The sequence below is a fragment of the Paramisgurnus dabryanus genome, chromosome 4 (genome assembly GCF_030506205.2).
Source record: "Paramisgurnus dabryanus chromosome 4, PD_genome_1.1, whole genome shotgun sequence".
NCBI classification, from domain to species: domain Eukaryota; kingdom Metazoa; phylum Chordata; class Actinopteri; order Cypriniformes; family Cobitidae; genus Paramisgurnus; species Paramisgurnus dabryanus.
The window spans coordinates 46,500,175-46,522,484 of NC_133340.1; the positions used below are offsets into that span (position 1 = coordinate 46,500,175).

Genomic DNA, 22,310 nt, shown 5'->3' on the forward strand with positions numbered 1-22,310 from the left:
TAAACCACTAAATAAAGTATAATATACATAATTCCTTGGAAAAAGAACCTCATTACAGTAATGAGAGTATTTGTAATTCGTTACTTCACCACCTGGTTAGCCCAGTGGCGTGCTGTGAGATCTCTTCCGTGGAGGCACGTATGTAAAACTCGTCAAATCATGTATTTAGCCTGTCATGTATGTGGCTCTTTGTGTCAATGATCAAATGTTCAGTCCTGCTCGATTTTTGTTTATTTAAAGTAAAATACTGGATGTTGTGCTGTGAGAACAAGCAACAGCCAACATTTTTCTGTCACCTGAGTGGCTTACGTTTCATCCCCACCACAGAAAACGACCACAGGTTTATCAATGCCATCGAAAGTATTATTTTGTTTTTGTTTGTTTGTTGATCACAAAGTACAAAGTAGATGGGTGATTCGAGGTGTATTCAATGGACCGCCATCGCTGTTTACAATGCGTGGAATGGTGCGCTGTGATTTGTTAAGCGGATTTATTGCATTCTGCAGAGAAGGAGGACTGGCATTTATCTCCATTTTGAGGAAAAAGGAGAAAAGATGACAGAATAACATGCTGGAAATTGGATTGTGCGTAAAATTATGAATACAGACCTGATACAATACTGATTTTGGTGGTAAACATTTTTTTTTTAAATGGTGTTTATCGCATTTTGGAACCGAACTCTTCAAGTGTTCACTACTCTGAAACAATACCTGTTGAGAGAGAAAGAGAGCTGATGGTATGATAGGTCCTAAGGATGTTGTGTAGATATAGAAAAGGAGTAGACCAAGCACTTGTGTCTTGTGAGTATGGTGTGAACTCAAGCGTCTCTTTTATCATAAACCTTTTCGACTCGTGTGCAGCAGGAAAATATTTTGACATGATGCGTAATGCACATAGGTTCACATGATGCGGCGAACGCATATTTTGAAGTCACGGCCTGCCACTGTGTAAGCATTTCTCTTGATCTTAGTAGCACCATGCTGTTTTTAGCCAATCACCTGAGCCATACATATCATTAAATTAAACTGGTCAAAAGTTAACATGGCTAAAAACAAATGTAGTACTGTCGAAATATACTGCACACACACATATTATATAGCACATGCTGATTTGGTGGTCAAGAAGTACTACAGTCGAGACATAATGATCAGGATACTACACTACTGTAGGCTCAAATTTCCTTTGTTCAGTTTATTCAACTGGACATGCTGGATGCATAATTATTTGTTTTTAGCAAAAGTACCATGTCATTTTACTACCTATTTATATGTTTTCTATCCATTTTTCTTCCCCCTATCTTCTCTAAGTCCTGTGCAGTACCACTGTCCCATGGTACTCTTTTGCATAGTTTTTGGCTTCAAACTACTAACACAGAGTCTGTGACCCCCCTTACACCCCACCTCTGTGTCTTTCCACCAATCCATCACTCCCTCCTATTTTAATTCTGTACCAGTTCAGTTTCGTGGTCGAGGAGAGCTGCGTGTGATATATTCGGGGCAACAGTGTTCATTTCAACAACGCTTATAAAGCCAAGACATAATATTGTACATGGCTTTGTTCCCCAGTCTCTCTTTTTGACCTTAATAAATTATGTAGATTAGAAAAGTAGAAACACATTGTGCTGATAAGAGGCTTGTGTAGCTCTGATACATCTGGACATGGGGAGTCGTGGTAGTGTAAGCGTGGGTGATGAGGGGGTCGGAGAGAGACATGAGCCTGTTTAGTCACACTTTTTCTTTAGTCCTGGCCCCATATGTTAAGAAGTGAGGAATAACAGTGATGTCCCAGTTGGAAGAGGCTTTGTAGGCCACTGCCAAAGGAAAGATGATTGTCTGTGGTGGGAGAATGCAACAGGGGCCTCAAACATTAAGCAAAAGCCAAAAAAGTGTTACGCTGAGAACCTTTGGTGTGGGTGTGCTGAGCTATTAGGAGGTGAAAAGCCTCTGAGTGTAAAAGCTGTTTGTTGCAACACATATGAAAGACTGTACTGGAATGTGTGTGTTGGAGTGTGTGTGCATGTGATATTTATTTAAGAGGGACTCTTGTAGTTTCAAATGTTGGACACAAGATACTGTTCCCTCTCACAATGATGATCATTTCTTTTGTTGAAAGTGACTTCAGGACCGGTTGAAACACGAATGTTCACATAGCATTAATACCATAGTGGCCCCTGACCTCTCGAAAAACAAATTACTACAGAAACCCTTAGAATTTTAATTCCCGCCTTGTCCGTGCTGACTGTGAGAGCTCGCATAACAGTCCTCAGCTGCTGACACTAGACTTACTGTGTAGTGAGAGGGAAACTATGGGTCTCTCACAATCAGGTTGTGACAAAAGTTTAACTCAGGGCCAGATTGGCCAACCTTATATGTGATTTTCTCTATTACAGCTTCCCCTGAGACACTCAGCAGGATGATGGGATAGGTCTCAGTTTTAAAGAGTATTGGTGAGAGACTATGTGAGGAAAATATTTGCAGATAAAAAATAAAGCATTTTCCTCCTCTGCTCAATTCTAGTAGGAGCTTGTGTGATCAAAGAGATGTCCCGATGAAATCTGTGAACCTCCTGCAGTTAAACTCAACAAACTGTCAATTAAAAGACGCTAATGGTACAGTATCATTCCCAGCAGTTCCGGCACTGAAAGCTCTTTGGTTCCTCTGGGGAATTTGTTAGGTGACAGAACTGCAAAGAACTGCATGTTTGGCAGAAGAGCTCAGTGGTTCCTAATGAAAAGAGAGAGAAGGAGAGAGAGAGTAAGAATAGAAGACAAAGAGGGAGCAAGTCACTGTGAGTCATCTTATTCTTGCGCCATCTGATACACATGTGTGTGGGGGCGACATACCTGTCCACACAGATGGATATCTACGACTCGCTTTTGGAGGCGCGACTTTGGAAACTCTTGGCAGCTCTAGCAGGGGAAGTCCCCTAGATTGAGGATGAGACAGCGTCTTTGGGTCCCTTTCAAATGCCGGAGTCTGGAAAGGAAGAGGACGTGATGAAGAGATCAGGAAATGCTCCATTTGCATTTCTCAGAACTCCAGTGTGATTTCTCGTGTCGAAGTTTAACAAATGAACAGAAAGAAAGTAAGATAACACTGCTAAGAGATTTTTTCCTAAATAAAATGTTATTAGGCATTTTCTGTACATTATGTTTAGAGCCAAAAAAATAATATATATTTGAGCCAAAACTGAGATAATATATCTTTGCCGAAAACAGACAAAAAGTTGTAAAGTATTTTTGGGATTGTGTAGTGCTCCCTCGGTGGAAAGGCTCTCTGTGTGGGGTTTGTTTTGGTTAGTGTTCTCACCACCCTTCTAAATTCCAGCTGCTATGATACAGCTCTGAGCCCGTGTGCGGGGAAAACAGAGGGCTCCTGCCGCGGGTCCCTTTATTAATGTGAATTGTGCTCTCCCTCCAGCCTGCCATTATTAACCACATCTTGTCTGAACAGAAAACCCCACTAACTTTCCATTGTTAGCAGTTAAAATATTGACCCCTTTCCCAGTTTGATACCTGTAAGTTAGAATACTTGAGTTAGAATGGTAGTGATGTGGATGGCAGTGGTGGGCTTGGTAGTTAGTAGACAAGATTTTTATCATTTGTTAAGAAAACATTTTTGAAACATTTTATTCCAATTTGCCATTTATAACCAATTTGCCATTTTTTGTAAATAACATAAATCAATACATAAAAAAGGCTTAAGGTTTTAAGGAGAGTCTGTTGACAAAGTGTGTACAGTCTAGGGATAATATGATGAGAAAGTATTACAGCTTCCACAGACTAGAGGAAGAGAAAACAAGGACCAGTTTACATGTGTCATTTAGTGTGTAGGCAGTGAGAAATCTATCCCACAGGGCTGTGCTGCTCATAGACACACAGCTGCAGGGGATTAGTAACCCTGAGCGGGTCCAGAAACCAGGAATGCACCAGCCCCCTCTTAAAGACAGCACTGGAGGAAGAGGTGGACACTCACTGTAGACCACTGCAGTCAAAAACACACACTTTTAATACAGGTCACTAATAAACCATCGCTGTCAGTTTATTTGACTTGCCTTGAATTATGAGGAAAGTACCCAAGACCCTGGGGGAATATAAACTGGTTGTCCAACATTTTACAGAATGCTATTGATTCTTTTTTTCTCTCCATATTTCTCCATATATGTATAATCTTTCCCACCTTAGCATATTGTTGTGTTTATGTTAAATTTGCCTACAATATGTGCTCAAGACTGTGGGAGAATTCCATTCGGAAGTGATCATCCTTGTGCCCTATTCCCTCTGAAGATCAGAACTCTTGCTGTGTCAACTCTAGAGGGAGGTGCACAATTGTGTCTCATATTGTGGCTGATTAAAATACATTTGAATAGAGCAATGAAAAACAATGTCATTTTCTCATGTGGAACGACGTTTACACAACGTTTTCTTTACAAATTAGCACCTTCTGGGGTGCTAAAACGCTGTTTAAAAATCACCCTATTATTATTTTTCTCATGAATTATGTTGAATAGGCTATTTATTTGGAAATTTGTACTGTAGTTTGAAATGATCAAGTGTTTTTGAATGCTTTAAATTGTATATATGGTCACTAGTAGCATCTTAACATTCAGTGGTGAAACAAGACTTGAATTACTCTTGTGGGTCAGATTCAGTTCTGTCTTGTTGTTTGTACAATTTTGCTCCATTAATTGTTTCTCAGACACCATAAATGTTTGGTTTAATGCATGGAAATGCAGTTTAGCATGAGCATTACTGCAGAGCATTATTTACATTCTATACCTCTATTTATCTTTGAAGAAATGCAACATACAGTACATACATGTCACAAATAGACCCTTATTCATATCCTCCAATCATATCTTCCTACAATGCCATCTTGTGTTGTTTCGATCATGATTTAAAAAAATGTATAAAAAAAGCACTCCTTTTTTCCTAACGTGTTCATTGGGGCCCTACTGAAGCTCTTAAAGGCCAGAGCTTGGCGTCGCTGTAGCTTTAGCTCTGCATGGCTCTACCTATCACTCAAATGCATATGTCAGAATTACAACTCAATTACACATCTGTTCCTGCTCTTAACTCACTTCCACCCACTTGAGTCGCAATGCGCTAAAAGGATGCGTTAACCATGCAAGCCCGTTATTAGAGCCTCATATGCCCACAGCCCAAAGAAAGCTGGTTACCTTCACTACCGGCACTGGACAGCTCTGCTGCCCATCATCTGAAAGCATTGAATGTCAGAGTAAAATATGCATAATTTGTAGACATTTTATTCCGCATGGCATTTTGTTCACTTTTTGACACATTTGAGTAACACCTCCCCGTCTTTCTGTCTCAAGTGCACTTTCCATGCCGTGCATGATAGGACACAATGTCTTTGATTGGTTCATCCTGCACTCAGCAGAGCCACATTTAAAGGTGTGTGTCTGTTTGAGTATCAGCAGTGTGACTCCTCTACTGTTGTTCCCTTCAAGCCTAAATCACGTCATCTTACAAGCTCAGACTTTTGTGATATGCTGGTGCACGGGCACTGTTCAAAAGTTTTAGGTTTGGTCATACTCTTCTCATAATCTGCCTTTGTCTTTTACATGTATTTTCTGTCCTTTTCCATGGGCCCCTCTTTCCACCTGGATACTGCTGTCATTTCTTCCAGCACAGGTGATATCAAAGAGCTGTTTGGCACTGAGCTGATTGGCAGTCTCTGCAGGTTTTATGAATAAAACTCTAATTGCAGACATACATCTGCTTTTAATCAATCGGCTTTATTAGATTGAGTCACATTTTCTCCACTGCCAACACTTTGTTGCACATTAAAAAGCAAAATTAAACAAGCACTCGAACAAACCATACACGGGTAAATAAATTTGAGGGCTGTAACCATGCATTCACAAGCACTTACACAATAAAATATTTCAAAAGTCCTGAACAATGAATAACACAGAAGATAACAAGAGCATTAAAAGTGTGTGCAGTGATATTTATAGCAGTAATAACAATGGAAAATGTAATTTTAGGGTCAGTGGGGGCTCCATCTGACTGTGGACAGGGTCTTCTTGGCCTCCTCTGCAGGGGCACACTATAAGCATCTTGCTCCAAGTCCACATTTGCATTGTTTAATTCAGGATTTCAGCTCCAAATGATTTGGTGGGAAACCAAGGGAATTGTGAATGCTAGCACACCACTGAAGGAAGTTCTACGGGAGATAGCTGTGATTAAATGTTGCAAATCATTTTTTGAGGCTGTAATTGAGGCACTAGTTTAAAATCTGTAAGTTCACAGAATGTTTCCGACCAGACCCACTTCATTATCCCACAGTGTGGCTTTGCAACAGACTCAGTGTTCAAACATTTAAGTGAAGGTGGAGAAAACCGAAAAAAAAAAAAAAAAACCCACAAGACTAACCATGACTCGGCCAGTTTTTTTCAGGCAAGGCAACATTTAATAAAGGTACATATTAACAGTATCCATAGTATATATCCACATGTGCAATATTGGTCATATGTTAATTGAATAAATCAATACATTTTGTGATATGCAAGTTATAAAAAATGACTCATTCATAATCTTTTATGAAAGTTTATGCAAGTAGTACCTTGCTATCTGGTTGGTGTAGGTTTTAGTTATGATTCCTGTAGCTTAATTGGTTAAAACCAAAGTTCTAGATTTGGTTGTACATTTGGTAAGATCTGTATTACGACCATAATTTTGTGACCTTAACAAGTGTGACAGATTGTATTTTGCTAGATGTTTGCTTTAGTAACAAGGGACTGGAGTAGAGCTTTTTAGGAACGTTTTTAGGAAAGTAGCAGTACAGTATTTTTTAACTGATATAAAACCAAACAGATGTACCAAGCCATGTAGCCATAACAAAACGTGTAATTAATGATTTATGACAGTTGTTCAGATTTCTGGACTTTATACAGGAGACCTAGAAAGTACATCACAACATAGCAGGCCTGCCAACCTGTACGCATACAAGATGCGCTAACATTACTACTGATTTGTAAATGAGTATCATTTATAAATGAGAGCTTTCAAAAAGTTACCATAGGCACTGATTCCGCTTGTGGATTTCCACACTCAATAACGTCATATTTGCAAGAGAGCATCCAGTTTTCTTCACATAAAAACGGAAAGTTCTCGCTCAGTGAAGAGAATCTGCCTGACATCTGAGCGAGGCGGACTGAATGTGCTGCTCTGCAATAAGGTGCTCTTGATAATTGTCAAGAAAATAAAACGTCATATAAAATGCTTCAAATTATGTTTTATCTACAGTATATTGGTTAAAAAGAATGGAGAATATCTTGTGTCTCGAGCACCCACTTGATCAGCGCTTGTACTGTACTGTAACGTAGTGTACTGCAGTGTCTTTCAAGAATGAAGAGATTAAAGACAGACATACAAGTAAATAACAGCAAAGTTAAAGGAATGTTAACTCTAAAATACTGTTTAAAACAGCTTTAAAAGAGACATTTTTTAATAAAATTCTGTAAAAATTAACAAATCAACCTCATTTTGTTCCAAACCTTTGTGAGTTTTTTTATTGTATGAAACACAAAATAAGTTTTTTTGAAGAGTGTTGGTAACGAAACAGACTGGTCCCCGCTGTCTTTCATTGTTTTTTTTCTATTTAGGGGAAACCAGTAACTATTTTTTTTCAAATGTATAACTTTATCTAAGGTGCGGTTTCCCTGACAGGGATTAGACTGGTCCTAGACTTAAATAAATGTAATAGCTGTCCAATCTGAAAACAACTTGTACTGACATATCTTAAAATACATCAGTGCCCTTTGTTTTGCCTCAAAATGCACACAAGTAATGTTTTTAGTGAGGCATGTTTGTTAAAAATAGTTATATTTCCTAATTAAACTAAGGTCTAGTCCTGGCTTAAGCTAATCCCTGTCCGGTAAAAAGACCAAAACTTAATAATGTTATTAATGACCATGTGTCGCAAATTTTGTTAAACATGGTTTTATTTACATTTATAATAATAAAACAGATTATTGCAGAATGGGAGAAAGTTAGTTAATGTGCACCATGTTACCTTGAAAGTTGTCAAAGAAACATTTTTTTATTCTGTTGGTACTTTTGAAAAAGTTTTTAATCAAGTTAATACAAACATAATGTCAGGATCGCATCACCATCACCATCCACGTCATCATTCACTCCTCTCACTCGTTCCCATTCCCCTGAATACTAATCACCACCACCTGTGTCCCATCACCATATCCCTTTAAATACCTCACCTTCACATTCAGTCCTCGTCTGGTCTCATCACTGAACGCTAGACTCACCCACTTCACTTATCTGGAAATCCCGTGATCTTCATCCGATCCCTTCCGCATATCCAGCATCCTTCACCTGGTACAGGTACAGGCAGTCCGGTTATCATTACTTCCATCTCCATCCAGTCACCCTACTTCAGTACCAGAAGATATTCTTTACTCAGCCTGGCTACATCTACTTCCAAAAAATCCTGCTACCTCTTCAACTGCTTCTGCATCTCCCATGGCCCGACCAGCGACGTTCTCCGGCGAGGCGGAGGATTGCTGGAGATTTTTACTTCAGGTATCTCTGTATTTCCAAATGCAAGCACACCAGTTTCCCACAACACTGCACAAGTGGCTTTCATAAGTTCTCTGCTGTCGGGATGAGCGCTCCTTTCTCTGCTGTCTGTGAGTACATGAGTACTCTTGCAGCCTCCAGTGGTTGGAATGAGACTCAACCCCCATATTCGACAACTTATAGTGGTATATGAGGATTCGATGTGTTTGGAAACTCTTATCCAGAAAACTATTTGTGTATCTCAACGTCTATCAGCCTGTGATGAAGTATCTGCCCCTACTAATCGTCCGGCTCCTCCTCTGGTTCCTCCAGCACCAGAACCTATGCAAGTGGATTCTACACACCTCTCATTCTGAACATCAAGGACACATTTGTAATAAACTCTGCCTTTACTGTATTCCAAGGGTACATGAATGAAGTCTTCTGTGAATACCACGGAAGGTTCGTAATTGTACACATTGATGAAATCCTGATATATTCTAACACTCTGTCAACATCATCCTCATGTTACCCTGGTACTGAAGAAACTACGGGAGCACCAATTGTACCTTAAACTGGAAAAGTGTGAGTTACATACCCCCTCAGTACAGTTTTTGGGCTACATCATCAACCAGCAAGGAGTACAAATAGACCAGAGGAAGGTGAAAGCTATTCATAACTGGCCATTACCCACAACGGTGAAGGATCTGCAACGATTCCTAGGCTTTGCCAACTTTTACTGTGGGTTTATTAAAAATTACAGTCACATCAGTGCTCCACTCACCTCATTCTTAAAGGGTGCTCCCAAGAATCTAGTTCTATCTCCCGAAGCCTCAAGGAAGCCTTCCAGTCTGCACCTATCCTTGTACATCCTGACCCAGATCTCCCTTTCTTCGTCAAGGTAGATGCCTTATCCTCAGGGGTCAGAGGCATACTTTCTCTGGGCAGGGGAATCCTCCCAGACTCCATCCATGTGCCTTCTTCTCCAAAAAGCTATCACCTGCGGAGCGGAACTATGATATAGGTGATTGGGAGCTGCTCCCTATCAAACTAGCCCTAGAAGAATAAAGACATTGGCTGGAGGGGACAAACCACCCCTTTGAGGTCATAACCGATCACCGTAATCTGGAATATCTTCGTGAAGCCAAGAGGTTGAATCCATGCCAAGCTCGTTGGTTCCTGTTCTTCACTCGATTTAATTTCACTGTAACCTACAGACCCGAAGTAAGAACCTCAAAGAAGACCCTCTTTCACGTCTTCACAGTTCCACTTCAGAGGATCTCCAACCAGAACCTATACTCCCTCCAGCCATGTTCGTCAGCCCAATTATCTGGGACATTAATTAACTAATAACTCAAGAGAACCTCAACAACCCCACTCCGCCAGAAGTCCCAGCTAACCTAACCTTTTTACCAGTACACATCCACAAAGAACTTTTGGATGCCGCTCACTCCACTCCGGGCTCAGGACATCCAGGTAGTAGGCGAACCCTCTCACTCCTCAGTTAACGGTACTGGTGGGCTACCATCTCCCAAGACGTCTCCCGGTATGTGCGAGGTTGCTCAGTCTGCACCACCACCAACACCCCTAGAAAACTTCCTGTAGGTAAATTAGTACCCCTTCCTATTCCTCAACGTCCATGGTCTCATGTAGGAGTCGATTTTATGACTGACCTACCCAGATCCCAAAACTACACCTGTGTTCTAGTCGTAGTTGATAGATTCTCCAACGGCTGTAAACTTTTACCTCTACCCAAACCCCCTACTGCCTTCAAGACTGCTGAGGCCCTTTTACTTATTCTGCAACTTTGGTATCCCCAAAGATATTGTCTCAGATCGAGGGCCACAGTTTATCTCAAAAGTTTGGCGAGCCTTTTCAAAATCCTAGGAGTCAGCATCAGTTTATCCTCTGGGTATCATCCTCAAATCAATGGCAAGACTGAGCGTAAAATTCAGGAAATCAGTTGTTACCTCCGTACCTACTGCCATCAGTACCAAGACAGCTGGAGCCGCTATCTCCCTTGAACAGGATATGCCCAGATCTCCCTACCTCAATCTACCACAGGACTCACCCTGTTCCAGTGCACTCTTGGTAATCAACCTCCTCTTTTCCCCTAGTCTGGCGAGCCATCCGCAGTTCCGGCTGTTGATTACTGGTTCCATCAGAGCGAGGGGGTTTGGGACTCAGCTTATGTGTATCTCCAACAAGCAGTCAGAAGACATCAAGACCAAACCAACCATCACCACTCCAATCCACCCGAATTACAACCCGGTCAGAAGGTTTGGCTCTCCACTCGTGACATCCGCCTTCGCCTACCCTTCCGTAACCTGAGTCCCAGATACATCGGTCCCTTCATTGTGCCGAGGCAGCTGAACGAGGTCACCTACAGACTCGACCTAACACCGGAATACAGGATCTCACCTTCATTTCATGTTTCCCTTAAAACATTTCATTGATCATGTTTCTCCTCCTTCCACAGATCCCATCACCGATACGGTGCCTTCTCCTCCCATTGAAGAAGAACCCATCTACAGGGTACGTGACATTCTCGACTCTCGGTGGCGAGGTACTTGCCTAGAATATCTCATGGACGGGGAGGACTGGGGCCCAAAGGAACGTTCGGGGACATCTTAGATCCCACACTACTTAATCAGTTTCACGCCGATCACCCTGACCGTCTGGCTCCCAGATCTCGAGGGAGACCTTGTCGCCATGTTCACACATCTCTACAGTCGTCAAGAGCCGCCTTGGGAGGAGGAGGTACTGTCAGGATCCCATCACAATCACCATCCACGTCATCATTCACTCCTCCCACTCTTTCCCATTCCCCGAATACTAATCACCACCACCTGTGTCCCATCACCATATCCTTTTAAATACCTCACCTGCACATTCAGTCCTCATCTGGTCTCATCACTGAACGCTAGACTCACCCGCTTCACTTACCTGGAAATCCTGTGATCTTCATCCGATCCCTTATGCATATCCAGCATCCTTCACCTGCAAAAGAGACATTATTATCCATTCAGCTAAGTGCTCTCATGAACTACCTATTACCAATTATTCAACTGTTTATTCTCTGCCTCCGTGTGTGTTACAATAAAGTAACTATTTTGCTTACCTTCAGTCTTCTTCCTGGTTCCTATTGTGACACATAGTTCTACGAATTTTAGATTACATGAATCTTTAACATCTTTTTTTACTTTATGTAATTAGACTTTATTTTGGCCATAAATATAAAGCCTCAGAAGCGGGCATGGCGTTTTTTGAAAACCAAAAGACAATTGGTTTTGAATGACCACCTTGTCTTGAACTTAGTATTATTGTCCATTTGTCCACTGGTCACATAAATAATAACCAGAATTTAAAATAAGTAACTATCCAGTTTAATGCCATTAAAGGGATAGTTCAGTAAAAAAATATGATTTACTCACCCTCAAGCCATCCGAGATGTACGTGACTATTATCTTTCAGTCAAACAAAATCTGAGTTCTTGCTCATCCAAGGTTTGTAATGAAATGGTGCTACTGATTTTGAAGCCCAAAAAATTCCATCCATCCTTAACTTTTTTTTCTCTCGCATCGTATGCTACGTCCTACATCATATGCTGGAAACTCACTTTTATCAAAGAGTATAAAAGCTTCACAAATATTTAATTAAATTTTATTTATATAGCACTTTTCACAATTGTTAATTGTTTCAAAGCAGCTTTACAATTATAAAAGCAAGAAAAAATAAATCGGTGTACTCAACTGTGTTTAAACCATACTAGCGAGAGTAGTAATAAATGTAACGTATAAAAGATAGTTCTATGTCAAGCCAATGTAAGCTGACTCCCCACTGCAAAAAAATGACTCTTACTTAGTATTTTTATCTTGTTTTCAGTACTAAAATCTAAATATTCTTAAATTAAAATGCTTTTTCTTGTCGAGCAAAATGACCTTAGAAATTAAGTCTAGTTTTTAGACAAAAAATATCAACTTTAAGTAAATTTGTGCTTAAAAGAAGCAAAAATATCTGCCAATAGGATGAAAAGAAGGAAATCTTGAAACAAGTAATTTTTTTCTTCTTAAGAAAGAAGTATCTTTCTAAGTATCTTTTTGATCCACTGCAAAAAATGACTTATGAGTCACATACATTGTAGTTATTATGTAACTCTAGATAAGTACTGGTAAATAACAGATACATACTTATGGTGTAGGTATACTGTAACTAACGAGAAACATTACTTTACTTACAAATAAATGTACAATATAAGTATTTAGAATTTACAGGCAAGTTAGGGTAAATTACTTATTTATAGTGGGTATTTATAGTGTACATATATGATAACTTATATCAAACACTACTGTACTTACAAATTGTATATACATGATAAGGGTGTGGTACCTGTAGGCCATAAATTAATGACCGGCACATATGGTGTATGTATACTGTAACTAACGAGAAACACTACTGATGTGTGTGGTACCTGCAGGCAAGGTTAAGTTATACTTATCGTATTAAGTTATATACCATACGTATATGATAACTAAGAACAAACATTCCTGATGTGCTATTTTGGTACTCAGTATCTTTGTCCTTTAAACCAAGGCTCTGTTTACATGTACATGGTTATTTTTAAAAACTGAGAGATTTACCTTCGTTTGTGCCCCTCGTTTACACGCAAATGGAGAACTCGCCTCTGAAACCGATTGTTTCTAAAAACTCTGGCCAGAGTGGAGATCTTGAAACTCTTCTGTTGCACGGTTGCATCTAAACTGAGACAAACGGATGTTTAACCAGGCAACGTCACAGAGTATGCGCCAGAGCTCGCACCTACGTCAAAAGTGCGACCTATGTTTACATGTAACTGCTACTCTGAACGCTTCCAAGATCACATTTTTTTTCCTGCAAACTCGTTTCGTGTGTTTGTATTTGCAAATACAGCTGCTCCATTATGTCGAGGAGCAGAGACGAGTGCTCGGAGGTCAGCAATCTTGCGCGTGTTTGACTTCATGCGGCGCTGCAACGGATGATGGCAAAGTACCGCGAGAGCGATTCGAAATTAGACCTCTACGTGTGATTCCTCAACTCGCTCTCGCTGTACGTTGACGTCATCAATCACCTACTGCAACAACTCCTCCCTCCAACATGAAGAACCAGTTCACGTCACCACCAGCGCTGCCGGTGATTGGCTTACGTGGGCTTGAGCGTCTCTTGACGGCAAATATGCACGGGTACGTGTAAATAAACACTTTTCTGAAAACTGACATGTGTGCACAATATTATTTTTAAAACCGGAGAGGTTGAAATGTCCGTTTATGAAAATAGCCGCCCACGTGTAAACATAGCCCAAGCATTAAATAACCGTATGCATTAACTACTGGGTACATTCATTAGTACGTTTATGGTAACTGCATGGAAACAGGACTGAAAAATAAAGTGTTCTTTTTACACAGTTATTACATAGGACCTACCACCTAAGATATAGCATCATATACATGTCACTGTGAGGCAAACCCAACCATTGACTATCATATGCATTAACTACTGGGTACATTCACTAGTACGTCTATGGTAACTACATGAAAACAGGACTGTAAAATAAAGTGTTGCTTTTTACAGTTATTACATAGGACCCACCACCTAAGATATGGCATCATATACATGTCACTGTGAGGCAAACCTAACCATTGACTATCATACGCATTAACTACTGTATACATTCACTAGTACTTCTATGGTTACTGCATGGAAACAGGACTGTAAAATAAAGTGTTGCCTTTTACATAGTTATTACATAGGAACCACCTACTAAGATATGGCATTATATACATGTCACTGTGAGACAAACCCAACCTTTGACTATCATACGCATTAACTACTGGATACATTCACTAGTACGTCTATGGTAACTGCATGGAAACAGGACTGTCACTGTGAGGCAAACCTAACCATGGACTATGACATGAATAACTACTGGGTACATTCACTAGTACACACTTATTGTGTATGTACAATTTGTAAGAACAGTAGTGTTTGATATTAGTTATTATATATGTACACTATAAATACCCACTATAAATAAGTAATCTACCCTAACTTGCCTGTAAAATCTAAATACTTATATTGTACATTTATTTGTAAGTACAGTCATGTTTATCGTTAGTTACAGTATACCTACACTATAAGTATGTATCTGTTATTATCTATTACCTATCTAGAATTACATAATAACTACCAAGTATGTACCACTGGTAAGTACAGTAATGATACCAGTTCATTACCATGTAGATACCTAAAAGTAAGTACCACACATTTGTCTGTAAGTACAACTTATTTACCATATATGTACAAGGTAAGTACACGTACTGTAAAATAAAATTTTCTTGATTTTTGGGTGATTTCCCCTCTTCCGACAATCCTAGCTGTGTTCTTATCAGATTTTCCTTTGGTGTGACGTTTTTTAAGAGTGTCCGAACCTCAGAGCCGATCCTCCCTATACGCAGGCTACACAAGCTGCGTAGGGCCTCGCACCACTTGTTGTTCTTAACTTCCTGCAGTGCCGCACAGACCAGCTGGCGAGTGACATTATTGTGCCGCGAGACCCATTTAAAATTATGCAGCTCCGCATGCAGTTGACGTGCCTACATACGTCTTCATTGTGATATGGTTTAAAGCTATCCGCCCAGAGCAGGAAAGACAAGCGCCGTGAAGGTGAAGTAAAGAGATTAAGAATGCATTCATGTTTAAATTCCTATTTAGTCTTGACTAACCATGCAATGGATTTATAACAATGGATTTATTTTATTCATAATTTTAAATTTGTTTCCCTGATGTTCTACATCTCTTACAAAATAATATATTTGGCAGTAGACTTCTTTTCTAAGTACTAATGTAACAGATTAAGGCCTTTTCAGAAAACGTGTCAAAGGAAGTATTCTGATGAGTGTCCAGGGCCGGCCCTTGGGGTTATGGGGCCATAGGCGAGACCTTGAAATTGGGCCCCACTGGTGTAAAAAATTTCATAGCAATGCAATTTGACAAGTAAAATTAAAACAGACAAAAATGAAAATGTATATATTTACTGTAAGTGTAAATGTTTTTATTAAGTGCAACATATTAAGCAATGTTGTTAGTGCAACAGCCGTAGTGCAACAGAACTACAGTACTTTATGTAGCAATACAAATATCAGGGATATTAATACAAAATATATACTATACAGTAGGGTGATACAGTATTCTGTATACTATTTTTGATCCCTAATATAGTATATTTTTTGTATCTAAGAATCTAACTATACAGTTTACTACAGTAAATTATATAGTATAATAGTATTTTTTCATCTGGGTTAGTTAAGAAAGGGTGATAGACATTTTTCTTATGTTTTTAAATTAGCATATGCATTAAACAATTTAAAGCAGAAAATACGTTCTCTTCAGATCCTAAAAGGTATCATTTTAATGCCATAGTTTGCCAAAGCCTACCACCACAACCCCACTCAAATAAGTCTTGTTTTTATTTTAATTGAAAGATGCAAAGTAAACATTGCATTGTTATACGATACTACATTACCAATAATCCAAAACGTTTAATTTCCAAGCATGTGCAATGAGACACACCTGCAAATTAGCCCACTCTGTTCTTATTTTGTAATGTTTTATGTCTTTACTTATACTAATGTTTTGTATTTATTATCATTTTACTATAGATTGTTGTGTGGGGAATTTATCCTGTTGTTAAATCCCTGTGTTTTTTTCATCTACCGTCCTTGTGATCTCTATTTTAATCAATATGGTCCCTCCACATGTAGCGCGAAATGCCTGCTGATCGCGTCTATGAGATTTGTGCAATGACTAAATAATTTTTATGCATGGAGGGCCCTCGTCTTGTTGCAGGGCCCCAGGCAGTCGCCTGTATGCCTGTTGGACGGGCCGGCCCTATGAGTGTCACAGTAATGTAGGCTCTTGAGATTGATGTCTTCACCCAAACCCTTTACTTTTGTCCCTTGAATTTTCTGTGAAAAATTCCAAACACTATCATTGAAATTTCTTCCTGCATATCATCCGCAATGCTTATTCTGGAGATTTTGCGAGATTTTCTGTGTTTCAAGACTCTGGTTGAAAATCTGTTTGTGTATGGTGTGCTGTCTTTGACACATTATGGCACACCAAACACTATAGGTGCAAAACGGTTAAATCTAGGATTTGTTATCCTCATGTTTGTGGTCTATCACATTTTGAAAATCTTATAAGATGTAAAAAAAACTTTTAGTTTACACAGCATTAGACAAGACAAGATTCTAACAGGATCATATACAGTATAACAATTACTGTAAATACACTCTCTAAAATATTGGTGCAAAATAGCACTAAAAGATGGTGATCACAGAGAAACCATAAGTGGTGTTATACAGTGGTCTAAAAAAGTGTTGGCCCCCTTCTTAATTTTACATGTTTGTCACACTTTACTGTTTCAGATCTTGAAACTAATTTAAATATTAATCAACGATAACACAAGTAAACACAACATGTAGTTTTTAAATGAATATTTTTTATTATAAAGGGAAAACAAAATCCTAACCCATCCTGCCCAACCCTGTTCCTAGAGATCTACTGTCCTGCAGAGTTCAGCTCCAACCACAATCAAACACACCTGAACCTGGCAAATCAAGCATTTCAGGGCTACCTTAAAATTGGAGTATGCAGGAGGGTTGATCTCCAGGAACAGGGTTGGGAACCCCTGCCTGATGAATGCAACACCTGTTAGCAATCAAGAAATTACTTAAATTGCACCTGCCTGACAAAGTGAAGTAGACCAAAAGACCAAGAGATTCAGAAAAAAAATGAGAAAGTAGTTTAGATATTAGTCTGGAAAAGGTTATAAAGCCATTTCCAAAGCTTTGGGACTTAAGCGAACCACAGTGACGGCCATTTTCCACAATTGGCGAAAACATGGAACAGTGGTGAACCTTCACAGGAGTAGCCGGTCGACCAAAAGTACCCCAAGAGCACACCGACAACTCACCCAAGAGGTCACAAAAGACCTCACAACAACATCCAAAGAACTTGCAGGCCTCACTTGCCCTAGTTAAGGTCAGTGTTCATGACTCAATAAGAAAGAGACTGGACATAACTGGCCTGCATGTCAGAGTTCCAAAACGAAAACCGCTGCTGAACAAAAGAACATAAAGGCTTGTCTTAGTTTTACCAGAAAACATCTTGATGATCCCCAAGACTTTTGGGAAATATTCTGTGGACTGACAAGGTAAAGATGAACTTTTTGAAAGGTGTGTGTCCCATTACACCTGGCATAAAAGTAACACACCATTTCAGAAAAAGAACATTGTACCGACAGTAAAAATATGATGGTGGTAGTGTGATGGTTTGGGGCTGTTTTGCTGATTCAGGACCTGGAAGACTTGCTGTGATAAATAGAACCATAAATTATGCTGTCTACCAAATAATCCTGAATTTCAATGTCTGGCCATCTGTTTGTAACCTTAAGCTGAAGCGAACTTTGGTTCTGCAGCAGGGCAATGATCCAAAACACACCACCAAGTCCACGTCTGAATGGCTGAAGTGGCCTAGTCAAAGTCCTGACCTTAATCCTATTGAGATGCTGTGGCATGACCTTAAAAAGGCAGTTCATGCGTGAAAACCCTCCAATGTGGCAAAATTACAACAATTCTGCAAAAAATGAGTGGACCAAAATTTCTCCACAGCGCTGTAACAGACTCATTGTAAGTTATCGCAAACGCTTGATTGCAGTTGTTGCTGCTTAGGGTGGCCCAACCAGGTATTTGGTTTAGGGGGCAAGCACTTTTTCACACAGGGCCATGTGTGTTTACATTTTGTTTACCCTTCGCTATAAAAACCTTCATTTAAAAAAATGCTCAATTGCTAAAACACAGAAACTGGTTTCTGTAGCACAAAAATCAATATCCTTATGTCATTCCAAAACACACACACATTGTAAACACAATTCACCAATTCACTTATCACATATGCTTCAAAACTCATTCCGTAAAAGCATCATCACAAAAAGTCATCACAAGCTAAACTCGAAAAGTATACCTTCTTCCTGGTGCAAACACTAAGGACCGAATCCATTTTTGCTAGTTTAATGATGGGAAAATTGGTCTGTGTGTCTGGCTTACGGTCTAAAATGATTGTTCCTATTCTTGGTATGAGTAATGGGCATAACGTGCATTTAAACCAATAAGAGTCTCATTTCCCATCCCCTTTAAAAGCCAGATGCGTTTGCGCCATTGCGGGTTCCCTATTTACATGATGGAATTTGTAAGCAGAAAAACTATAAGCGGAGGAAGACCAGTTTAAGATCGATGTTTATTTATTGAAATGTTTAGGGTTTTATGGTCAGTAGGGTTTTAATTGCTGAAAAAGTATGGATACATTATCAATTTAATCTCAAAAAGCAGTTTTAGAAAATGTTTTACAAACATGCATCGTTCAGAAGTAATTTTTGCCCATTCCACTTTACAAAACCGGTTCAACTCAGATAAATTTGTAGAATTTCTGGTGTGAACTGCTCTCTTGAGGTCATTCCACAGGTTAAGGTCTGGGGTTTGACTAGGCCACTGCAAATGGCGCATTTTGTTTTCCTGTAGGATATATTATTAAAATTGGGAATTCATTTTCTGCTCAATGATGGCAAGTGGTCCAGGCCCTGAGGCAGCAAAGCATGCCCAAATCATGATGTTTCCTCCACCATACATCACTGTTGGGATGATGCTTACTGTTGGTAAGCTGCAATCTTAGAAAGGATGTACACATCTGTGGTATAGTGCAAGATCTTTGTGCGTTTAGCTTTTAACACATTATGTGTTATTTTGTGTTAAAATATAACACAAGTTGTGTTAAAAGTAACACAAAATGTGTTGTTTCAATAATAACACAGAGATGGGTGGATTCTGGGACAACACATTTAGTGTGTTGTCCCAGAACAAGACTAATGTGTTGTTTTTAACACATTCGTTCTAAGAGTGTGTGTCTGCCATATACACTGTGCCTGTTCAAAGATTTACATATGGTAGATGTGTGCCAGTTCCAATGATGTCTTTAAGCCTTTTGCTGTTACTAATGGGTTATTGTTTAGTTCATTGAGTATTCTGTGTTAGAATTCATCTTGGCTGTGCACCCACTTCTAGGAAGGGTAGCTGCAGTATTAAACTGTAAATTGATGGATGTCTAAACTATTAAAAATTGTTTTGTATCCCTTTTCAGCCCTATGGAGAGCATGGTTCATAAGAGCTGATGCTTCTTAAGGACAGCAATCTTAAAATGTTTGAGTGTCTTTTAATTAATCACAGTTGCACTAAACCATACCTTTAAACTAATTTTATAAAGTGGACTTTACCAGCTTAGTAATTAGTATATGTTTCACTTACATTTTCCTCCAGCACTGTGAATGTTTAATGGGTGTTTTCAAAAAAGACACAAGAAATGTACAATACACTTTCATCAGGTTAAGAAGCAAATATAAATAAATAAAATAAAATCATAAAAAAATCTATATAGCCTACATAATTTCTCAATTTTCCCCATATATTGATAGTACAGTAAATCATACATATCATGTAGCCTAATGTTACCATAGGTACAGATACCATCTAGTTATAAAATAATTTAATTTGTAATTTTTCATTTTCTTACCCATTTTTTACCCCCAGCTTAACCCTCTGAGGAGTTTGAGGTTTTGGAACCCTGGGGAAGTTTTGACCTGCACTGACATTTGTGCTTTTTTGAGTTGCTTAAAATCATAATAATGGCAAAAGTCTCATAATACTTTGTTCAGTTATTTCAGTCCTTCAACTTAAACTTAGGCCCTGTTTACATTAATGTGTTTTCTTTTTAATGTGTTTCCTTTCATTTAGACTACTCCAGCATTTTTTACCCGAGTCGTTTGTAAACCCTGTAGACCTTGTTTTAGTTTGAGTACTCCAGGGTTGCACTGTAGTATAGACGTACGTAGACAGAGTCTTATGTAAACAAACCAATTGGTTGTACCATAACAGCGCATAATTTTCAAAGTGAAAGTGATTTTATTTAGTTAAATGGAGGTTTGCAATAGAGGTTTTGCCCAAAATAGTAAATATAGTGCAACCAACTATTATAAACGCTATATCAGATTTTATGAACAGTTTTGTGAATATAAATAAGCATTTGTTCTTTAAATGCAAATCACAATAATAAGCTAATAATGTTGTCATTATCACAGGTAAAGAAGACACAAAAGCAAACTGCGAAGATAAATCTGACTTTATTCATGATAGTGAACATCAGGACTGTCTTCTATCCGGGTTGCTGTCTCCGGCAAAAACAAAGTGACTGAAAGAACCCTTGCGGGCAGAAACATCAATCAAGAAAACACCTCCTATGTCGCTGAATTCCACTGCGCCTGAGATTAGGTAAGTGATAACAGAGTTAATTCATGATTATCAGGCTTATTAAGATTGTTGGGGAATTTACAGTTTTTTTCAGTCGCTAACAAGCATTTGTCCAATCAGTTGTCACATTTTCAAAACTCTAAACACAATTAGCACAGCATCGGTCTTTTGTGGCCATACAATTCATTCATTTCATGTCGTTTTCACACAATATGCAGTCAAGTAAACACATTTCCACAATGCTTACATTTTCTTAACAGACAAGCTATACCTCCCACCAAAATTATGGATTGTTTTTGTAGTATTTACAAATGCTTACACACAACATCCCACAATAGCAAAAACAATATTCCAAACCATAGATACAGTATAAAAACCTTTATATTGGGTAAATTTGGCCAACCACAGCTGATTCCAGTCTGGCTTAGGTTAGTTTTTCTTTTACATTGATACTTATACAGTAAAAGGAGGACTTTGAGGAGTGATGTTTTTGAAAACAGAAACAGACAAACACTGTAATGTCTGGACGAGGAAGAATAAAAGCAAGGGGCACATGGAGAAGAGCAGGCCCAGTGAGAGGTGCAGTGAGAGATGCAGGTGCAGTGAGAGATACAGTGAGAGGTGCAGGAGCGGTGAGAGGAGCAGGGCCAGGTAGAAGAGCAGGCCCAAGGAGAGGGCAATGTAGAGGTGTAAGAATGCATGGTGGTGGCATTCCAAGGGCTGCAAAAACAGTGGTCAGTGATGAAATTCACTGATTTCAGTAAGAGAGGCTGGTAAAAGAGTGCAGCCCAATTTTAGGAGGTTGCCTCCATTATACGCATCTTTCAACAAACCAACAGGTAAGTATTGCATTTTATATGGATTGTTTCTATACTCACTTGACATGTCAATAAGGTCATACAGTAATGCATATGTAAAAATGTTGTCCCTCTAAAGAATGCAACGTCTTCCACCCTCTGGGGGAAGAGGAAAGCTCCTCAAAAACGATCAAGATCAATACTGTAAAACGTTTTCTGTTCTATCATATTGTGTTTCTACTTTACCTCCTGTAGTAAAGAGTAAGGTGAAAAACTGCTTTTTACTGAAATGCTTTTGAATGTGAACATTGCTGTACATGTGGACACACAGTTCCCAACCAAGACATTAAGCGTAAAAATGGTGGATTGCATGTTTTGCATGCAAATACCTGTAAAACTGAAACATAAAAGTCTATGCAGTTTTTGTAATGTCAACAATAGCCAATATTTAGAAACCTGGTGTACTTTGATTGACTGCATGCACCTTGTGAAGTGAAAAGAAGTGTTATTCTTTGAAAGAATAATTTCATTTTAAGTTATTATGTGCAGAGAAAGATTTGTTCTATTTTGAAATGAAGAGTT

General features: G+C 39.0%; 1 protein-coding gene across 3 annotated transcripts in view; it reads left to right on the plus strand.

The window, feature by feature from the left end:
• The window catches only part of bnc2 (basonuclin zinc finger protein 2), a 437,581-nt gene that overhangs the window by 111,810 nt on the left and 303,461 nt on the right, over positions 1 to 22,310 (plus strand). For all 3 annotated transcript variants that reach the window (XM_065254835.2, XM_065254838.2, XM_065254836.2), the window contains exon 2: positions 20,763 to 20,952. The gene's annotated coding sequence lies outside the window, so the exon portion shown is untranslated. The remainder of the gene's footprint in view (positions 1 to 20,762; positions 20,953 to 22,310) is intronic.